The sequence below is a fragment of the Manis javanica genome, chromosome 2, assembly GCF_040802235.1.
Source record: "Manis javanica isolate MJ-LG chromosome 2, MJ_LKY, whole genome shotgun sequence".
Classification (NCBI taxonomy): domain Eukaryota; kingdom Metazoa; phylum Chordata; class Mammalia; order Pholidota; family Manidae; genus Manis; species Manis javanica.
This window is the reverse complement of record NC_133157.1, coordinates 105,613,629-105,634,182: the sequence shown is the minus strand read 5'-3', so window position 1 is coordinate 105,634,182 and position 20,554 is coordinate 105,613,629. Positions and strand designations below refer to the sequence as shown.

The 20,554-nt window shown below is 35.6% G+C and overlaps 1 long non-coding RNA gene across 1 annotated transcript; it reads right to left on the bottom strand.

Annotated features, from left to right (window-relative positions):
- Window positions 1-5,346: 5,346 nt before the first annotated feature.
- LOC140845167 (uncharacterized) lies at window positions 5,347-14,288 on the bottom strand. Its single transcript, XR_012123907.1, has 4 exons — window positions 13,925-14,288; window positions 10,091-10,161; window positions 7,546-7,698; window positions 5,347-5,725 (listed from the first exon to the last, which is right to left on the bottom strand). It is a non-coding gene; the product is annotated as an uncharacterized lncRNA (long non-coding RNA).
- Between the last annotated feature and the right edge of the window lie 6,266 nt (window positions 14,289-20,554).

Genomic DNA, 20,554 nt, shown 5'->3' with positions numbered 1-20,554 from the left:
CTTCAGTATGTAGGAGTGCCACAGATTTCTTTGCATTAATTTTGTGCCTGCAACTTTGCTGAATTCAATTATTAGTTCTAGTAGTGTTGGAGTGGGTGGATTCTTTAGGGTTTTTTTATGTACAATATCATGTCATCTGTAAACAGTGACAGTTTAACTTCTTCCTTGTTGTCTGATTGCCATATGGGGCAAGGACCTCCAGTACTATGTTGAGTAAAAGTGGGGAGGGTGGGCATCCTTGTCTTGTTTCCTATCTTGGAGGAAAAGCTTTCAGCTTTTTGCTGTTAGTTATGATGTTGGCTGTGGGTTTGTCATATATGGCCTTTATTATACTGAGGTACTTGCTTTCTATACCCATTTTGATTAGTTTTTATCATGAATGGATGTTGAATTTTGTCAAATGCTTTTTCAGCATCTATTGAGATGACCACATGACTTTTGTCCTACTTTTGTTGATGTGGTGTATGATGTTGATGGATTTTTGAATATTGTATCATCCTTGCATCCCTGGAATAAATCCCACTTGATCATGATGGATGATCTTTTTCATGTATTTTTGAATTCAGTTTGCTAATATTTTGTTCAGGATTTTTGCATCTATGTTCATCAGGGAGATTGGTCTGTAATTTTCTTTTTTTCTTTTTTTTTTGAGTTGTCTTTGCCTGGTTTAGTGTTGTACTGATGCTGGCTTCATAGAGTGAGTTTGGAAGTATTCCCTCCTCTTCCACCTTTTGGAAATATTTAAGGAGAGTCAGTATTAGATTTCTCTAAATGTTTGATAAAATTCAGCAGAGAAAGCCATCTGCTCCAAGTGTTTTGTTTTTAGGTAGTTTTTTGATTACTAATTCAATTTCATTGCTGGTAATTATCTGTTCCAATTTTCTGTTTCTTTCTGGGTCAGTCTTGGAAGCTCATAATTTTCTACAAAGTTGTCCATTTCTTCTAGATTATCCTATTTGTTAGCATATAATTTTTCTTAGTATCCTCTAATAATTCTTTGTATTTCTATGGTATCTGTAGTGATATTTCCATTCTCATTGCTGATTCTGTTTCTGTGTGTACACTCTCTTTTTTCCTTGAAAAGTCTGGACAGGTGTTAACTATTTAATTTTCTCAAAGAATCAGCTCCTGATTTCATTGAATCTTATACTTTTATTCTTCTTGATTTCATTTATTTATTCTCTAATCTTAATTCAGTCCTTTCTACTGACTCATTTGTTGTAATTTTTCTAGTTTCATTAATTGTGAGTTAGACTGTTCATCTGGAGTTGCTCTTCGTTCTTGAGGGAAGCCATTACTGCAGTATAGTTTTAGAACTGCCTTCACTGCATCCCACAGATTTTGGGGTATTGAGTTGTTGTTTTCATTTGTCTCCATATATTGCTTGATCTGTTTCAATTTGATTACTGATCCACTATTTATGAGCATGTTGTTAAGCCTCCATGTGTTTGTGGGGTTTTTTGTTGTTTTCTTTGAATAATTTACTTCTAGTTTCATACCTTTCTGGTCTGAGAAGCTGACTGGCATGTTCTTAATCTTCCAAATTTACTGAGGCTCTTTTTGTAGTCTAGTATGTGATCGATTCTGGAAAATGTCCATGGGCACTTGAGAAGCATGTGTATCCTGCTGCTTTTGGGTGAAGTGTCCTTAGATGTTTGTTAGGTTCATCTGTCCTAATTAATGTGTTGTTCAATGCCTCTGTCTCTTACTAATATTCTGTCTGGTTGATCTGTCCTTTGGAATGAATGGTGTGCTTAAGTCTCCTAAAATGAATGCATTCTGTCCTATTTCCCCCTTTAGTTCAGTTACTATTTGTTTCACGTATTTGGGTGTTCCTATGTTGGGTGCATAGATATCTATAGTCTTTATATCTTATTGCTGGACTGAACCCTGTATCATTACATGATGTCCTTCTTCGTCTCTTGTTACTTTCCTGGTTTTGAAGTCTATTTTTCTGATATAAGTACTGTATCTCCTGCTTTTTTCTCCTGATTATTTTCATGAATATCTTTTTCCATCCCTTCACTTTTAGTCTGTGACTTTGGGTTTTAAGTGAGTCTTTTGTAGGCAGCATATAGATCAGGCTTGCTCTTTTATCCATTCTGTAATTTAGGGTGATTATTGATTGATATGTACTTATTGCCATTGCAGGCTTTATATTCGTGGTTACCAAAGGTTCAAGGGCAGTTTCTTTACTATCTAAGTTAACTTACTCATTACAGTAGTTCAAACATAATCTAAAGGCTCTTTTTACTTTCTCCCTTCTTTTTCTTCTCCCTCCACTCTGTTTATGTTAGGTGTCATATCCTGTATTCTTTGTGTATCCTTTGACTGACTTTTAGGGTAGCTGATGTAATTTTGCATTTTCTTAGTAATTAATTAGTCTACTTCCTGTGGTTTTATTTTCCCTGGTGACAGCTATTTAGCCTTAGAAGTACTTCCATCTAGAGCAGTTCCTTAAAAATACTCTGTAGAGATGGTTTGTGGGAGGTAAATTTCCTCAACTTTTCCTTATCTTTATATTGTTTAATCTCTGATTCAAATTTAAGTGATAATCTTTACGAGTAGAGTATTCTCAGTTGAAGGCCCTTCTCTTTCATTAAGTATGTCATGCCACTCCCTTCTGTCCTGTAAGCTTGCTGCTGAAAAGTCTCCTGATAGGCTTTCCTTTGTATGTGATCTTTTTTCTCTCTCTGGCTCCTTTTAATACTCTGTCCTTATCCCTGATCTTTGCCATTTAAATTATTATATGTCTTAGTGTTGTCTACCTAGGGTCCTTTGAGTTGGGTCATTTGTGCACTTTCATGGCCTGAGCGACTATTTCCTTCCCCAGATTGGACAAGTTTTCAGCAATTATTTCCTCAAATATGCTTTCTATTCCTTTTCTCTCTTTTTCTTTTTCTGGTACCCCTATAATGTGAATATTGTTCCATTGGGATTGGTCACAGAATTGTCTTATTATTCTTTCATTCGTAGAACCTTTTTTCACTCTTTGCCTCAGCTTCTTGGTATTCCCATTCTCTAATTCCTGTCCTATTGACTATCTCCTGTACCTCTTCTAATCTGCTTTTAAATCCCTCTGGTGTGTGTTGCATTTCAGATACTGTATTTTTCAGATTTCTCTCTCAAAAGTCATTCCTGAGATCTTGAATATTTTTCTGTAGCTCCATGAGCATGTTTATGCTTTTTATTTTGAAATTGTTATCAAGAATATTGGTGATTTCACTTTCACTGAGGCCTCTTTCTGGTGTTTGAGGGATCCTGCTTTGTACAAAATTCTTTTGCTGTTTCATAATTCTAATGATTACTATGGAATAATAACTTTGTGTAGGTGGCACCTTCTAGTGCCCAGAAGCTCTGCTCTCTGGAGCTACCCAGTATCTGGAGCGATGGTAGGGTCACAGGTGTGCAGCAGTCGCTCCTTTCAGGGGCAAAAACCTCTTTCATGCTTCCTGGCTGCAGTGCCTGCATCCACATTCCATCTAAAAACAGCATAATATATTCTTCTGAAATGCAAATGGAATATTCTGCAGGGTGTATCAGTTGCTAGGCAATAAAACAAGTCTCAATAAATTTAAGAAGACTGAAATCTTAGCAAGCATCTTTTACAATGGCATTAAATTAAAAATCAAGTACATGGGAAAACCCTGTAAAAAACAAACATGTTTAGCTAAACATGTTACTAAACAATCAGTAGGTCAACAAAGAAAGAGGAAATTAAAAAATACCTTGAAACAAATGAAAATGGAAACAACATTCCAAAATCTTTGGACACAGAAAAAGCAGTTCTAAGAAAAAAAGTTATTAGCAATACAGGCCTACATCAAGAGAGAATAAAAGCTTTAAGTAAACAATCTTACCTTACTCCTGAACTGAAGAACTAGAAAATAACAGAGCAAACAAAGCCCAAAATTAGTAGAAGGAAGGAAATCATAGCAATTACAGTGGAATTAACTGAAACACAGACTTGGAAGAAAACAGTAGAAAAGATCAATGAAATTAAGATCTAATTCTTCAAAAAGATAAAATTAGTAAACTTTTAGCCATACTTATCAAAAAAATAAATAAATAAAATCAGAAATAAAAGAGAAGTTACAACTGACATCACAAAAATATAAAGGACTATAAGAGATTAGTACAAAAGATTACATGCCAATAAATGGGACAACCTCAAAGAAAAGGATAAATCCTTAGAAACACAATCTTCCAAGACTGAATTAGGAGCAAATAGAATATTTGATTAGACTGCTTACCAGTAATGAAATTGAATAGTAATAATAATAAAAAAACCTCCCAGCAAAAAAAAAAAGTCCAAGAATAGAAGTCTTCACAGGTGCATTCTACCAAACATTCAAATAAGAGTGTGGATAAAGTGAAGGTTCCTATGGCCAGGATTCCCACCTGTTACTGGTCCACTGTATCACTACACATGTGTGTGCAATACATCATCATTGAATCTATATAAAGAGGTCTGCCCAGTGCTCTGGGCAACATAGTAGCATGGCTGCAAGGCTACAGGAGAGCAGAGAGCAGAGGCTGGAGTGGTGGCAGTGCCGAGGACAGAGGCTGCACCCCCTCAGGCAGACCACAGTGTTATTTTTAACCACTTTGTGAATTATACTGTTCTGCATCCCTGTCAGTCTTTATTTCACATGTATGCCTTTATGTAGAGCAGAAAAAGTATAAAGGATAATTTCTTCCAAGGAGCCCTCTAGTGGTAACACCAAAGATTACAATCAGGAAAAGAAAACTTCCAAGCACTGGGTGAGCTAATGTGAGGAAAATGGAAGTTCCTATTGCCAGGATCCTCACCAGAACTTAACTGCTCTGATTTAATTGGCCTGCTGCTAGGCTACTGCTTCCACACCCTAGGCAAAAAGCTATTACTGACTGAGTTGTTACATAAAGAAACCTGCCCAGAGGCAGATATGAGGATTACGGATCTGCATACTGTTGGATGTATGTGATTCTAGTGTCCAACTCTTGCTGGGAGAATAAAGCCAGGTAGAAACCCTTTAACCCTAGGAACATTGCATTGCGTTTCTTGGTCTCACTGAATCCATAGTGAACTTTCCTGGGGCTGAAACCCTCAGGCAAGACAGCTGAGTAGTAGTACTTGGCCCTTTGAGTTTAAGATGTAATCTTCCAAAAAAGAGGTAAACTCATTAATATTTCTATTTAGTGGAATTCTTTAAGAAGCAATTTTATAATAATATCACTATCGAAGTTACAAAGCTTCAAAAACACTGAGCTTCAAGACTGATACATCATGTTAACTAAAAAAAATATTAAAAGGGAAAAATAAAGTCATTTAAAACCAAGGGAAAAGAGATACAAACTGTGTTGGACAAACATTTTAAAGGTAAGTTCATTTACAGACATCATTTTCCAAAATATGCTATCCATTTAGCTTTCACTTCCTACTAATCTTATAAATCTTGCTCAACAGAAATAATGCTTTAGAGGCAAACTAATGAGCTTAATTTATTTTCTCTGATTCTGTTTTGACATACGTGTTTAGTTAATTTGCCAATGATGCGATAATCTTTCATTCTTCTAGGTAGAATTGTTTATATTTCTCCAATTCAGTTTTAATAGAGTCCTCTTGAGAAATTTTTTTGGAGAGTTGAGATTCCAGATCTTTAATTCTGAGTTCCATTTGCCTTCTACATGAAGCGTCATCATTCTCTCTCAAATGCTCTAACTTCTCTTGTGCTGGTTCTACCTAAAGCAAGTTAAAATAATACATTTTTAAATAACCATAATGTGAAAAATTATAGCATATTTTTTCTTTAGTTTTGAGCCAATGATTCAGAGAGAAATTTTAAATGTGAAAAAAGACCTGAGGTTTAATATATTTATTAGAACCTCAATTGAATTAAATCTGCATTATAAAAATAAATTTGAATCATTTTTATTTTAGTACTCATATAATATGACAATTCAAAGAACAACAATCCGTTTAAGATATTCTAAAGTAAACAATATTATCTAAGAGTATGGTACAGTTTTTAAATGACAAGTTTTCTTTTCCTCTTATTAGTTTTATATGAACCAGTCTTAAAAATAAAATGATTATCTAGTGAGAATCATTCTGAAAGATAAATTTTGTAATAATAATGATAGAAACTGAAATATTTAAAGGGAGAAACACATGATACCATCCTTCCAGAAATCTATAAAACCAACTGCTTTAAGTAGAGGAAACAGAGACGATGTATATGTCCAAAATGTATCTGCAGGGAGATGAATTGTTCTGCACAGACTAGATGATAAATGCCGATGAGGGTAAAGGCCAATGAGAACAGTTAGAGCTTCAGGAGAACGGAGGTGTGAGCATGTTTGAGTAATTCAGGATTAGGCAAGAGGATCAGAAACTGAGAAACAGAAAGGACACGTGAGAAAAGGTCAAGAGACAGTGAGATCAGCCCAGTTATCTCAAGATAAAATCGAGTGGCAGGGAAAGAAAACCTATGTCCACCCAGTAACTTGCAAATGAATGCTCATAGCATCATTATTAACAGTCAACAAGTGTACACAACCCAAAGGTCCATCAACTTATGAGTAAGTGGCTACCCCACACCATGGAGTATTGTTGACAAAAGAAATGAAGTACTGATATGTGCTGTAACATGATGAACCCTGAACACTTTATGTTAAGTGAAAGAGCTAGTCACAAAGGACCACAAATTGTGGTTCCACTTGTATGACATATCCAGAGTAGGCAAACCTTGGAGATAGAATGTGGACTGGTGGCTGCCTGCAACTGGGGAAGATGGGAGGTGGGGGTGGTGGCTAAGGGATGGGGCTTTCCCTTAGGGGTGATGAAAATGTTCTACTTGATTTCAGGGACAGTTACAGAAGTCTGTGAATTTACTCAGAGATACTGAGTTGGACATTTTAAATGGGTGAATTTTATGGTGTATGAATTATATCTCAATGAGACTTAAAAAAGCCCAATGGCTGGATGTAGATAATTTTCTTAATTCTCTATTTTGGGGTACATACTGTACATAATCTGAATCTACATTTTTACAGGATATCTAAAGGGGAAAGGAAATGATGCAAGTATTTAATTTCAACTGGTTTATATAATGACCTTTTGTACAGATTATCCTGAAATCTGTGAAATAAATGTACACAGATTCTACATCCATTCACAATGGTAAAGATGAGAAAAATGACAGTTTTCTGAAACATTCCATTAAACATTATCCTCAGATTTTATTTGGCTCCCCTCATCATGGCAAAAGAGAGATCTATAAAAAAACAATGTTTGGTTACTAAAAAGACAAAGTCTCAACTGATGTGAGGAATGATGCATAATCCTCAGCTTTTCTGAGGGTAAATGTAAGAAAAAATGTGTAATATAAATAGCAGGACTAAAGTCAGAGTTTAAGAAGTACATTGTAAAGAGAGTAAAATTATAATAAATTTATTATAATGAAAATATAAAAGCAATCCACAGAAATTAGTATTCTAAAACATTGCATATTATTTAATCAGCTCTAGATTAAATGTTAATATGTTAAATTTCATACATACTTGACTTATGAATTTATTTAATTTCTTCCTTAGGTACCAAGTCTTATCTTGTACATTAGTACAGCAATATGAGGTAACCTCTAGCAAAGTCTCTAAATTAGGTTGTTGTATTACGGTGTCATCCCGTTGTTGCTGGAGTTGTCTCACAATTACCTAATAAGATATTGAAGATATTTCTGTTACTGCTTTTGTAAGTCACATTATTAAACTATGTTAATAATACATCACTCTAACATACATGTTTTGAAAAATATCACCACATTCATCAATTCACCTTTCCTCATGCATACACATTCCTGTTTATTGAATTTGGTGTGATCCTCCTGTCATTCTGAAGAAATACATAGGAAAGCAGGAGTACTCAGAAGAGATATTATCCCAACTACAATGTGAAAATGAGTTGCTAATCAATATTCTGTCCTTAAGACAATAAATTCAGCCCCACTACCCAATCCCCCCTAAGAATTTGCAGACCTTTCCCACCTAGAGAAGTCTCAAAACAAAACAAAACAAAAAAATAGGCATGTGAATGGGACTTGGGGTGGTAAATTCTACATTGTGAAAAGGTTTCTTTTTTTCCTAGTAACTTAAATTGACTTCAGAGTTCCTCACATATTGAATCCTCTGCTCAAGTCCTTCCAATAGATCCCCATCTGAGAATAAATGTGAAGTCATGCCAATGGGACTCAGGCCCCAAGTAACTAGGCCTCTACCTGCCTCCCTGACCTTGGCTCCTATAATGCACTCCATTCCTGCTATACACAAATCCTGCCACTGTCGATTAGTCTGAAAAAGAGCTCCAATCACAGAGTTCTCTTTGTACTGGACACACTCACATCTAGTAAGTTTGTTATGTACAGACCTAGGTCTTATAATCTCTCCTTAACTACATTTCTCCTTGAAATGATAATTGTGAGTAAACTATTTGTAAAAATGTTTGAAGAAAACTATAAATAGCACTGGGAAAATTAAATCAAGTGTTGTTTTGCTATACCTCAGCACATCTGTCCCAAATTATGATGTATTGGAAAGTAGATGACTTTAAACAGAGATCATAAGAATACATGATTTGACACTAAAATATTTCCAAATTTAATTCAAATTGACATAAATCAAAATAAAATTATACCAACTAAAAATGTATAAAAGCTACTGAAGGAAAAGGACTGTGACATACACGGCATTTGCCCTTCATCTCATCTGGGAAATCCGGAATAACTTTAAAGGTGATCCACTTAATTGAATCTAGAGGCTCATTTTAGGTATGAGCATTTCCACTTATCTACTTCATCATGGTATTAAAATGTGATGACACAAAAATTAAAATTAATATTTTAGCAGTGTAAGACTGAATTATTACTATCAGTAAAAATTTATAACTTAACCTCTTAAAATTTCATAGTCAACACAAATGTCTTTCTTCAAAAAAAGCACCTGCCAGGTCTAAGTTTTTTGCTGGATAATAAGTATGCTTTTAAGCTGATTTATAGTCTATATTCTTTTTATATCCACTAGACTCAACATTTTTCCATAATCAAATATTACTTTGAATTTTCTTTCAGGAAGTTTGAAAAATCTTTATTTTCCTAGATACTTATTCTTGTTCTCTTTCCTTATTTTCACCTTGATTCATTCTTTATTTGAGATTACTACAATCATTGAATAATTCTTTATTTTTTATTAGCAAAAAAACACTTTTTGTATTCAGTTTGAAGTTCTTCTACAGATATCTCAAACAGGTTTAGGTTGTTACATAGTGTCTTTTTATTATCTTCAGCTTTGTTCTGAAAATCATCCAGTTGCTGTCAGAGCAACTCATTTTCACGTTGTAGTTGGGATAATCTCTCTTCTGAGTACTCCTGCTTTCCAATGTATTTCTTCAGTTTATCTTGTTTGTTTAGATACTTGTGTTCAATTTTCTTCTTTGGACAGTGTATGAAAAAAAATATGGATCCAAACATCAAACTTTATACAGGCATAAATTACCAACAGTTCAAAAATTTAACTGCAGACAGTAAGTCCAAGAAAGTAAAAAAAGCTGAGAATTTTCAAGAATCTCATAATTAGAAAGGCATTTCTTCAAATTACAACTCAGAAGGCATAAACTAAAAGAATAATAAAGCAAACTACACTTAAAAATTGACTTTATGGTCTGAAATCTAACCTATGCAGTTACCCTTAGATCAGTAAGCCTTAGATCAGCATATATTTGAGCATATTAAAATGCCTACAGTTCTTTTTCCTAAGAATTACCAAACCTCTGCTTTAGCTCATTTGTGATGAGTATTAAATTATTTTTGGACTCTAATTTGACTACTTTGATCCACATTTCCTCACAGTTTAGCGTATGAGGAAGACCTGACTATAGAGATATATTCTATTACATTCCTCACTCATTTCTGCAAGTAGTAAAATTTTACAGACTTCTTACTGAGTGATGATCTATTGACTCTGAAAGGCAAGTTCAAAAGGTAATTTCATTTGAACTATGTTACAATATTAAAGCATAGCAAAAAACAAGAAATTAAATAAAAATTATACATACCTGCAGGTGGTTATATTCACTTCCATCAGGACTTTCTTCTTCCACTGATGTAATTTCTAGGTCCTGTTATGCTGACAAATGGATATATTTGATAAAAATAAACTACATAGAAAGGGTCAATAAAAGCCATAATCTTAAATAAAAACAGAAAATAACATTTTATCAATTCAGAGTTTAAATTAAGCTTAATATTTTTTTTGAGAGGGCATCTCTCATATTTATTGATCAAATGGTTGTTAACAACAATAAAATTCTGTATAGGGGACTCAATGCACAATCATTAATCAACCCTAAGCCTAATTCTCAACAATCTCCAATCTTCTGAAGCATAATGAAACAAGTTAAATTAAGCTTAATCTTTAGCTGAATATTTAGTTATTTGGGAAATACTTCTAAACTGTCTACAACTTCAACAAATATTTGGGAAATACTAGAAATTGTCAGGTTAAAAGCATATAAACTCAAAGACTCATTAAAAAATCCATTCATACAACATCAATAAACAAAATGAGAAACAAAACAAACTTTAAAAATACAGTAGAAACATATAAAGTCACAACATACTCTATTTTCTACCTCAGGATAGTACCATTTTAACAACGCTAAGCTTCAGCTACATTAGTCAGGAACCAAAATTATTATGTTTTATGCCCTTATGCAAAATGTTTGACTCTACTATTTGAAAACCTCATTTTCATCTCTTAGGATTCAGACCACTATGTAGATGACACGATATTCTACATAAAAAACCCTAAAGAATTCACTCCAGAACTACTAGAACTAGTAACTGAATTCAGCAAAGTTGCAAGATACAAAATTAGTACACAGAAATCTGTTGCATTCCTATATACTAATGATGAACTAGCAGAAAGAGAAATCAAGAAAACAATTCCATTCACAACTGCATCAAAAAGAATAAAATTCTTAGGAATAAAGCTAACCAAGGAAGTGAAAGACCTATACCCTGAAAACTACAAGAGAAATTAAATTTCAATAAATGGAAATACACCCCTTGTTTATGGAGAGGAAGAACTAATATTGTCAAAATGGCCATCATGACTAAAAAAATCTACAACTAATCTAAATAAATCTACAATCTACAATCAATGCAATCCCTATCAAAATACCAAAGGCATTCTTCAATGAACTAGAGCAAACAGTTCTAAAATAGAGCCACAAAAGAACCCCAATAGCTAAAGCAATCCTGAGAAGGAAGAATAAAGCTAGGGGGATTACACTCCCCGACTTCAAGCTCTACTACAAAGCCACAGTAATCAAGACAATTTGGTACTGGCACAAGAACAGACCAACAGGTCAATGGAACAGAATTGAGAGCCCAGACATAAACCCAAGTATATATGGTCAATTAATATACAATAAAGGAGCCATGGATATAAAATGGAGAAATGACAGCCTCTTCAACAACTGATGTTGGCAAAAATGGACATCTACATAAGAGAATGGAACTGGATTATTGTCTAACCCCATATACAAAAGTAAATTTGAAATGGACCAAAGACCTGAATGTAAGTCATGAAACCATAAAACTCTTTGAAAAAAATAGGCAAAACTCTCTGGAATATAAACATTAGCAACTTTTTCCTGAACACATCTCCTTGGGCAAGGGAAACAAAAGCAAAAATGAACAAATGGGACTACATCAAACTTAAAACCTTCTGTACAACAAAGGACACCATCAGTAGAACAAAAAGGCATCCTAAGGTATGGGAGAATCTATTTGTAAATGATATATCCAACAAGGAGTTAACATCCAAAACATAAAGAACGCACACACCTCAACACCCAAAAAGCAAATAACCCTGTTAACAAATGTACGGAGGATCGGAACAGACACTTCTCCAAAGAAGAAATTCATATGGTCAACAGGCACATGAAAAGATGCAAATTAAAACCACAATGAGATATCACCTCACACCAGTTAGGAAGGCCAACATTGAAAAGACTAGGAACAAATGCTGGCAAGGATGGAGAGAAAGGGGAACCCTCCTACACTGCTGGTGGGAATGTAAATTAGTTCAACCATTGTGGAAAGCAATCTGGAGGTTCCTCAAAAAACTAAAAATCAAAATACCATTTGACCCAGGAATCCCACTCCTAGAAATTTACCCAAAGTTTTCAGATTCAAAAAGACATATCAACCCCTATATTTATTGCAGCACTATTTACAATAGTCAAGATATAGAAGCAACCTAAGTCTCCATCAGTAGATGAATACAGAAGATGTTGTACATATACACAATGGAATACTATTCAGCCATAAGAAGACAAATCCAACCATCTGCAACAACATGGAAAGAGCTAGAGGGAATTATGCTCAGTGAAATAAGCCAGGTGGAGAAAGACAAGTACCAAATGATTTCCCTCATTTGTGGAGTATAACAATGAAGTAAAACTGAAGAAACAAAACAGCAGCAGACTCATAGACTCCAAGAAAGGACTAGTGGTTACCTAACAGGAGGGGTGGGAAAGGGTGGGTGGGGGAGGGAGGGAGAAGGGGATTGAGGACTATTATGATTAGTAGACATGATGTGTGGAGGCTCACAGGGAAGATAGTGTAGCACAGAGAAGACTAGTGACTCTATGGCATCTCACTACACTGATGGACAGTGACTTCAATGGGGTATGAGGGGAACTTGATAATATAGGTGAATGTAGTAACCATAATATTTTTCACGTGAAACCTTAAGAAGAGTGTATATCAATAATACTTCATAAAAAACAGTGGGGGGGGGGAAGACTCAGACAGCTATATAAAGTCCTCCCTTACTAGGCCTCCCAACATAAATACATATCTCTTTCTTTGGAACTGCCTTAGTGCTTTATAGATTTTTCTTGTATATCTTTACCATATGAGCTGTAAATTATTTATCTACATGTCTATCCCCTTTGCTCCGAAACTATAGGGGAAAATCTCATAATCATCTTTGTATAGTCTTTATTTACTTCATAGTTATTTATCGAGTTCCACTAAGTACTTTAAAGAAGCTTTAAAGAAGACCATGGATAGAAGGAATCAGGAATGGGGTTTTAGAGACAATGCCTGTGCTAACTTACAAATGTACAGTGTAATGTTCCAGAGATATGGTATGTGATAACATCAGAGCTCTAATGACTAATATGAAGCATGATCATGTACATTTGTATTTGAAAATCTTCAGCTTTAACTTCTAATGTGACTACCAATAGATACAACCCATTTAACCAAAAGTTCTTTGGAATTCTCTGTAATTTTTAATGATACAGAGGAATCCTAAGACCAAAACATTTCAAAATCCCTCTTTTAAAAGTCTACAAAATACTCATTAGGGTATAATTAGTTACTTTGCCCATTTTTAGTAATCAAAGACTTCACACACACACAGTCTGCTAATCGGAACATCTGGTTGGCTTAAGATCATCAGTGTTAAGATGAGATAAAGTTAAAACACAATTGACATGTAAGCAACTGAAGTTTTACTCTAGGTACATGAAGGTTAGAATTCAAATAAGCATTTTAAAACACTGCAAAAATCTCAGAGCCTAAGAATTAAACTCTGGGAATTCCCTAAGAAATACAGGGATTTCAAACTGGAAACATCAGGGTATCAAAACACGAAATTAGAAACTTCTGAGTTAAAGCTTTTATTTTTAAAATCTCCTTTTTAAATGTTTATAAGCCTTTTTTTTTCAAACATGGGCACCAACAATAACATCTGCTTTATTTATGTAAAGCCCTTCAATTAAACTTAGATAAAAAAGGAATAAGAACACTGTATTTCAAATATTTTAGTGTACTGCTGCTTTTCAGAGTTAAACGTGTATTGCAAAATTTACCTGCTCGGATGTTTGTACTGCTTTCTCCTGTATTGTTCTATGACCAAGAGACTCTTCTTCCATGGCAGGCTGAATGGGTTTTGAAACAAGGTGAATAATAAATAACTTAGATTTCATATGATCTGTGGTTAATAAATCAAGATAAAAATATGTAAGTTTTACCTCAAGGTGATACTTTACAAGAGAATCTAAAAAGCAAAAGGGATAGGGATATGTAATCAGTGATACATTAACAATAAAGCCAACTATATACCCATGCAGATATAGTGCTAAGCTGAATCCCATGCTTGGCTTTGAAAATTATTACATTAAGTTTTGCTGCTTTGTTATTTTGAGTGGTTAGGACAGCAACAAGACAGAAATATGAATCCACTATAAATCCTGAAGAACATAGAACTATATAGGTTTAACAAAACATGCAGTTTAAGATTTCAAAAATTTGTGTTTCAGATGACTACAACAGAAAAATACACACATGTGAATGTGAACATGGGAAGAAAAATGATCATCAGTCAGAGGAACAAATCATGACCCTGAGGGGATACATGTGAAAGCTGAATGGTAGAATGCACTGACATGTCTTTAATGCGATACAGCAGAATCATTTACCCTTACCCTACAAGCATTTGTCAAATTCTTCTATGTGTCCTGTAATTCAGGAAGTACACAGTTGTTAAGGCAGTTCAGGGGAATGCCTTTCTCATCAGAAACAGTGTTATGAATTGATCACGTTGGATATACAGGTTGTGGAATAATAGTTTAAAAAATACTCTTTGTCTTCATACCCGTGTGGCCTACTGATATGCCTACATTTCTTACATCCTCTAGTTTAGGCATCTTTCAATTTCTTGATCCACTCATGCAAGAAGGTATATAAATAACATTTCCAGGAGGTATTGTAAAATGTATAATGAGCTTTAAATACTGAAATATGGTTACTGAAAAGGAAATTTAATTGCCACTGCATTCATTATTAGATATCAAAAATCTCATATTTCAAAATCAGTGTGACATTTGCTGAAAATCACAATTTTAGCATTTAGGGAATGAACTCTCATTTCTCATGTCGAAAATTAGTTTCGCTTGGTGTACCATGCTAGCTCTTAAAGAATTTCTGTGAAGCAACTATCTTACCAAAAAAACTTATCTTAAAAAACAGCCAGTACTTCCCTATTCAAATTAACTGCATGTAAATAATGAAACCAATGCAACATCCATCTTTGATGCCTGGTAGTCATGAAAAGGAGAAACGAGTGGCTGTAGTTTACCCTGATTCGAGCGCTCCCTCCTGCTCCCAGTAATCTCAGGAGCAGCGATCATCTAATCTCTGGTTCCAGCACAAACATATTGAGGCCGTCTAAAGTGGTTTCTCTCAAGTTCCCTCAACTCCAAAATTTCCTAGCCAACACCTTTCTTTCCTGACTCTTCCTTTCACCATCCCCCTTCCTCTTCAGAAGCCACCTCTAGATCTACGGTCTTGATTCTTCCTCTTCGACATTCTTTTGTTTCTTCTTTCCTCTTCATTTAGCCATAGTGTGTGAATCTACGACTCCTATGTCTTTCTCTCTTTGCTGCCCCTGGCTATAAACATGCTCAGAAATCAAAGCAAAAAAATGCTTTTCCTTGATCCTGTTATATCTTGAACTAATCAATGGCTCCTAGATCTCGCTATGGGAAAGTCTACACTCTAGTTGGTACTGGGCACATGGATCTGAGGACCAGCAACATTGGCATCACCTGTCAGCTTGTTAGAAAAGAAGAATCTCAGACCTGCTGCTCAGAAAGTGCATTTTTAACAAGGTCCCAGGTGACTCATTAAAATTTGAGAAACCAATCTCTTTTGAGTCTGCTTCCCCATTCCTTCCTTTACCTTAACTTATTAACCTTCTGGAATCCAGCAAGCATCAAGTCCCTCACTGTCACATCTCCAAAACTGAAAATGCATTAAAAGTCATAAGCTTTCTAGTGGACTTTTCATCATAAAAGCATATTTATAGGTTCCTTGCTCTCATCTTTCTTCCAGTTCTCTCACTTTGACCAACATGATGCTCTCCTTTGAGGCTGCAACATTTTATATGACATTCAGGTACATACACTTATACCTGACCACAAAGGTCTTTCATCATCAAAACTCCCTTATTCTTACTTTATCTATGGTAGGACCACCAAGAGTAACTATCTCAACTCTTACCTGGAGAAGAGTTTTGATAATTTTGAGAAGAATGAATTCCCTTGTCCACTTTATATGTATCAATTAGCTGGCAAATGCTAGGTGTAAAAACGGTTATAAATAATATTACTACTTTAATACTGATATGAAAATCATTTACCAAATTATTAAGTTCTTAAGAGTATTTTGAGTAACAGAGCTAATATCAGAACCTTAATTAGCCCATATACTCCAAATGTGTAAGTTTTACAAACTTTTTATTAAGAAAATAATTAAAGACAAACAGTGAGATAGTAAGGTGGACCAGTCATGAACTGAGGGCATTGTAGCTCAATAAGTGAATCAGAGTTAGCTTGCCATAAGGGATGTGTCTTGAACTCAGAAGGCCTAGCTCTATAACCAGTAACTATTTGTTACTGGATAAGCTGCTTCTCTTCAAGTAAAAGTCTTGCTCTAGAAAGTAGGGATCTTTCCACCTCCTTTTACAAGGTTGATGAGAGGGTTTAATGAGCTACTATACCCCCAAAATGCTCAGAGAAACACTCGAGCAATGGAATGATTTGTTCTTCAACTTGAAACTATTTTGGAATACCAAATAAAACCCAGTGTGTGTTTTCACACCTTCTAACAAATTAGCTGCCATGTTCAGAAAATACTATTTTTGGTTATTAGCTGTTCTTTCTTTGTGGGAATTTAGGGGCATCTCAGTTATTATGAAGTTACTTATAAAGATATTACCTCATTAAATTGGATGACAGCATTGTTCCCTGTCATTGTAGCTAATCACACCAAGGGTAGAAAACTACTAGTAGTCAAAACCTGGCTTCGACTGCTATTCTTCCTCCTCCATCTACTCAAACTCTGAACCAGCAGACCTTTATTTGAATGATGCTTCATCTCCATGTCATCTCCAGTTGTCTTGGAAGACTGACCCCTACTCTTCTATATGTGGATTCTGATGAGACATGGATGGGGCTTAGCTCTCCTAATGCCACATAACCTTCTTGAGATTTAGCAATTCCTGTTGAATGGCTGGCTTTCTTGTGAGGCTGAATCTGAAAGTATTTTGAAACCTGAAATCCACTCAAGTTACTTGGGAGATTTTCATTATCATGGAAAACAGACCACTTATGGGGCCAACCTTAATTATGGCTTCTCAAGCAAACTGTTGTCCACTATTCAGGGCAGGGTGATAAGGGGTGTTTCATGACCTAAGAAAGCTGCTCCACAGGATCTTAGGCACCCTGTGGGTACAGAACATCCTAGGAGAAAGGCAGGTCTAATCTCTTCCTGCAGGTTTATTTGAACCTCTCTGCTCATATCTGCAGCTAATGGTCCCAACCAGTATCTGCAAACAAGGCAGACAGACAATATCCTTCACAGACTCATTGTGAAGGTCTCAGCTAGGATGCAGGCCCTCCATAAGGCTTTTGAGGGAGGGTGTACGGAAAAACATGTGGCTGAACCTAGCAGGCCCAGCTGCCAGAACAGGGCACTCCTGCTCTGGAAGAGTGGCTGAGCATACAGGCATACATATGTGAACTGAGAAAAGGGGTAGCTTTTCTAGGCTAAGTGTGGATCACCATGAAGACAGGAATCTAGAATGGCAAGGGCACCCTGGGAGCAAAGGTCAATCCGGACTGTCTGGAGAGCCACTTCAGCACCAATGCTGCAACAGTACAAGCACTGGAAACAATAGAATGTAGAATGGCCCTTTTTTCCCCCTCCAAGTGACTTAATGAAAGAGCACTGTCTCTTTGGTCGTAGAGAAACCCTTAGGTTCTTGAAAATTCAAGGGGGAGAGTATAGGTGATAGTCCCCAGGGAAAAAGCCCAGGACATTCTGCTATCCTGAACATGTCCAGGTAACATTAGAAAAATCAGAAATGTGACATTATTCATGCCCCATGCCTAGTGGTTACACCTGGAATTAAATAGATAATGTTTTGTCTTAAAAGTCCTGTGATATCATTAAGCATCAGAGAAATGCAAATTAAAACCACAATGAGATATCACCTCACACCAGTTAGGATGGCCAACATCCAAAAGACAAACAACAACAAATGCTGGCAAGGATGTGGAGAAAGAGGAACCCTACTACACTGCTGGTGGGAATGCAAATTAGTCCAAACATTGTGGAAAGCAGTATGGAGGTTCCTCAAAAAACTAAAAATAGAAATACCATCTGACCCAGGAATTCCACTCCTAGGAATTTACCCTAAGAATGCAGGATCCCAAATTCAAAAAGACATATGCACCCCCCCCCCCATTGTTTATCACAGCACTATTGACAATAGCCAAGATATGGAAGCGACCTAAGTGTCCATCAGTAGATGAATGAATAAAGAAGATGTGGCACATATACACAATAGAATATTATTCAGCCATAAGAAGAAAACAAATCCTACCATTTGCAACAACATGGATGGAGTTAGAGGGTATTATGCTCAGTGAAATAAGCCAGATAGGGAAAGACAAGTACCAAATGATTTCACTTATCTGTGGAGTATAACAACAAAGCAAAAACTGAAGGAACAAAACAGCAGACTCACAGAACCCAAGAATGGACTAACAGTTACCAAAGGGAAAGGTACTGGGGAGGGTGGGGGAAAGGGAGGGATAAAGGGCAGGGGCATTATGATTAGTGCACATAATGTGGTGGGGAGGGGCACAGGGAAGGCAGTATAGCACAGAGAAGACAAATAGTGATTCAATAGCATATTACTATGCTGAAGGACAGTGACTGTAATGGGGGTATGGGGTGGGGACTTGATATTGGGGGGAATCTTGTAAGCACAATATTGCCTATGTATATTAATTATACCATAATAAAAAATCATTGTATATTAATGATCCCATGAAAAAAAAAGTCCTGTGTTAAAGAACTGGGCACCACTCCTACTGCTAGTCTAGCTTATTGCTGGGTTTCTGGCTAATGACATAGACTAACTCACTGCCATTCCAAAACTGCCTGAATCAAACTATGAAATCTCACCTGTTACATAGTGTGTAACAGTTAAATTATTTTAAACCTCAGCTGACTGGTAGCTAGCATTTTAATGCAAATACTTACATATCACAATCTCTAAGATGAGCATGTGTTTCTACAGTCCATCCAAAGATATCTTGAGCAAAGAGATCAATATCTTGCTGAAGAAGCAGCCTGGCTATATCTGATGCTCCCCTTTCTGCAGCAAGCATGAGTGCTGTTCTAAAATAGCAGAGAAATAACTTCACCCTTAGGAACCTTAATTAAGTTACTTAAATAGCTAACTTGATACACTTTTCGAGTTAAATCTTGCCTGTGCAGAACTGACCATTCACATGTTCAAGGGTTCATCTTTGAAAATTACCTCCAAGACTAAAAGGAAGGAACAAAAAGGAAGCCTTTTGTCCCACTTGGCTGTTAGGTAGTAGAAGTTGCTACTTTAAAGTACTCTGGTGGACAAGAAACTATGGTGAGTCACTTATCTGAGGTAGGTAAGAATTTAAATGAAGATTTCCTCATTTCTTCCTTAGTCTGACATATTGTACTTCAAAAAGACAGAGGCAGGATACGTTAAAGCTATTTGCAGGCTTGTAACAATAATATTAGTAATGGTAATATTCATAATTGCAGTTAAAATGCTAAGTATGTGCTAGGCACTAAATTAAATGCTATATCTATAATCTTACTTATAGACAACCACCCTTGAAGAATATATTGTCATCCTCTTTTTCATATCAAGAAACATACTCGTGCTGATAAGTAATGTTCCCAAGGTCACACGCCTAGCAAGCAGGAAAGCTAGGCATTGCACCCAGTCTTGTGAGAATCTAAAGCCCATCTCTTTTCTCTTTATCACCCACCTGTGACTAGTCTTCAGTAAATGGAAAGTTTGTTGAATTAAAGCTATCTTTCTTCCTTCTACCAAACCAATGAAAAATAAAAACATCAAAACATACTAGAAATTAAAAAGGATAAAAACTGATGAGCCCACAGTGTCTGGTCCTAGTCATTAACAGCCACAGGTATAACCTAATAACATCAGTATCCTTTAAAGAAAGAAACTTAAAGCAAAGACACATCCAAAAGACAAAAATCACTTCTTCTTTATGCTTAACAAGCATCTTTTAGGGAAAAACATATGTAAAGTAGAGGTCAAAAAATACTAGAAAGGGGTTAAGAAGTTCAAAATTGTGTCTTAAAGAGTCTGTACTTTATAAAACCAATATGAAACCCACCCTTTAGCTAATCTAAAACTCATATGAGCAAAAAAATCAGATTGCAAACCTCATCAGCCAATATTCTACAACTCTGCTGTATAGACTGCTGCCTAGTCAGAATCATGGCTTTTCTATGAACTAATGATGTGTTGATATTTTTCACTACATAATTATCAATTAATCCTCCTCTTAATTTAATCCTCTGATGTGTTTCTCACCATGTTAGAACAATGTAAGGTTTAAAAAAACAATACC